The following is a 2,500-nucleotide window of genomic DNA, read 5'->3' on the forward strand; positions in this document are numbered from 1 at the left end:
TTAAAGTATAAATGGCAAAAATGTAATTGGATGTTATAGGGTATCTTTGTATTTTCGAGTGTGATTGATCTTCTTTAGGGAGAAAATCGAATGCACTAAGAAACACACCACCAATTTATAGTGGAAACAGCGAGAGAGAACGTTCCTGTCATAACCATAAACTGCTGGTTTGTCATGTCTTTCGCTTCTTGCTTACAGTGCTGAGAACTGTTAAGCTGATGAGCACTTTAAGCCTCCTGTTTTTAATAGAAAACCCCAGCAATTAGTCTCTTCATTATCTTGCACATAGTTCTATCTCTCGTTACTGTGACATATGTTTGCTTCTCAAAGGCAGTCCTCCCTAACACTTACTGTTTCTCTGTCTCTCACATGTTTGCACAAACACACACACACACACACACACACACACACAGACACACACACGCACGCACGCACGCACGCACACACACATAGACACACACACATACACACATACACACTGACTCTCCCTTCTTGTCCACCTATCTGATTCTCTTTCTCTCTCTCTTTCCTTCTCTCTCACTCTCTGTCCTTCTGTCTATCTCTTTTTTATGCTCTCTCTCTCTCTCTCCCTCTGTCTCTCTATTTCTCTCTCCGTGTTCCCCTCCTCTTTCTAGAGAGTTTATCACACCCAACAGATGGCCCTTCATTATCTCAGAGAGGGTTTCAAAATCTTTTATCTTCACTCTTGTTCCAGAAGAGAGCGCTAAATTGAGCAAAACAAGAGAGAGTAAGAGAGCGAGAGAGAGAGAGAGATAGAGAGAGAGAGAGAGAGAGAGAGAGAGGGTCCAGCACTCCAACCCATCTGGTCCCTCCCTACGCACCCCTTTAGTCTGAGAGCGCTTGATGCTGTCAGGTTTAAAAAAAATAGAGCTAAAAATAAATAAATAAATAAAGGAAAAGTCGAGATTTCAACAGAAGGTTAAAACATCTCTTAAACCACCCTCTATTGTGCTTTGGGGAACCATTGTATGCCTTTGCACAGCTTCTCCAGATGTTAGAGGCTGATTAGCGTGCCTCACCAACCAGGTTTCTTGTATGAGGGTTTGCTTTGAAATTCGCCTGGTGTTGGGATCAAAGCTGTGGGCCAAGGCCTCAAAGCAGCTGTTGCTTGTTCACGGGATTTGCAAGGAGAGTCTGACACAGGCTAAAGCTCATATCCGAGCGGAATACAGGCAGGAAAACATTCTACAACTGCACATTTTACAATGTTAAATCCATTAGCGACCCCTGCATGGCACTTGTTTCTCCTATCACGGTTGGTGACTCACGATCAGAATGAACATTACCCAATCAAATGTGTGTCACTGCTATTCACAGCTATACACACAAGAGTGGCTGAGGACGGGAGGGAAGAATTTGAGGAGAAGAGAGAAGGAGAGGAGAAGACAGGAGTGGAGAGGAGAGGAGATGAGAGGAGGAGAGGAGAGGAGAGGACAGGACTGGAGTAGAGAGGAGATGAGTGGAGAGGAGGAGAGGAGAGGACAGGAGTGGAGTGGACTAGAGAGGAGAGGAGAGGAGAGGAGGGGAGAGGACAGGAGTGGAGTAGAGAGGAGAGGAGAGGAGAGGAGGGGAGAGGAGAGAGGAGAGGAGAGGAGAGGAGTGGAGTAGAGAGGAGAGGAGAAGACAGGAATGGAGTAGAGAGGAGAGGAGAGGAGAATTCAACAGAAGTGGAGAGAGAAGAGAATTGGAGAGGAGAAGAGAGAGGAGAGAGGAGAACAGAAGAAAGGAGAGAAGAGAGGAAAGGAGGAGGAGAGCAGAAGAGAGGACTGGAGATGAAAGGAGAGGAGCAAATTAGAGAAAAGTGGAGAAAGGGTTGAAGAGAGGAGTGGATAGCAGACTAAAGGACTGGAGAGAAGAGCAGAGGAGAGAAGAGGAGGATGAAATGAACTAGAAGATGGCAGATCTGAGAGGAGAAGGTCTGGAAACAAGACCAGAGAGCAGGAGATGGAAAGAGGGGGTGAGATGTGAACAGAACAGAGATGAGATGAGATGAGATGAGATGAGATGAGATGAGATGAGATGAGATGAGATGAGAGGAGCAGGGCCAGGCTGCAGAGGACAGGGAGCGCAGGACTCAGGGGGGACAGAGGAGAGAGATAGAGAGAGAGAGAGCAGAGAGGAGGATGAAAGAAGAGAAGAGACTGAAAGAATGCTGAAAAGACAAGAGCGATTCAAATACACACAAGGACAGAGGTGGCAGACGAACGAAGACAGGAGGGCGATATGGAGATCCCCTCCCTCCGTCATCCCACATGCATCCTGTAGCGCGTACGCTTGAGGACCGCTGGCTAAAAATACGCAGGTGTAAGTGTATAATTAAAAAGCCCAGAAAAGGCAGCTTCACAGAGGCTCACACCTCGTCCGCCACGGCGAGCTGGCACCAGACCCGCTCGCTCACGGGTGAACAGTGAGAACGACACGGCGACATGGCCTGTATTTTTAGACTGAGCGTTGAGAACGCAGAGGAATTAGGAAAAGA

General features: G+C 47.2%; 1 protein-coding gene across 1 annotated transcript in view; it reads right to left on the reverse strand.

Annotated features, from left to right (window-relative positions):
- cpne4a (copine IVa) overlaps positions 1-2,500 on the reverse strand; it is a 51,790-nt gene that overhangs the window by 35,497 nt on the left and 13,793 nt on the right. The gene's annotated exons all lie outside the window — the stretch shown is intronic.

Source organism: Sardina pilchardus, chromosome 6, assembly GCF_963854185.1.
Source record: "Sardina pilchardus chromosome 6, fSarPil1.1, whole genome shotgun sequence".
Classification (NCBI taxonomy): Eukaryota; Metazoa; Chordata; class Actinopteri; order Clupeiformes; family Clupeidae; genus Sardina; species Sardina pilchardus.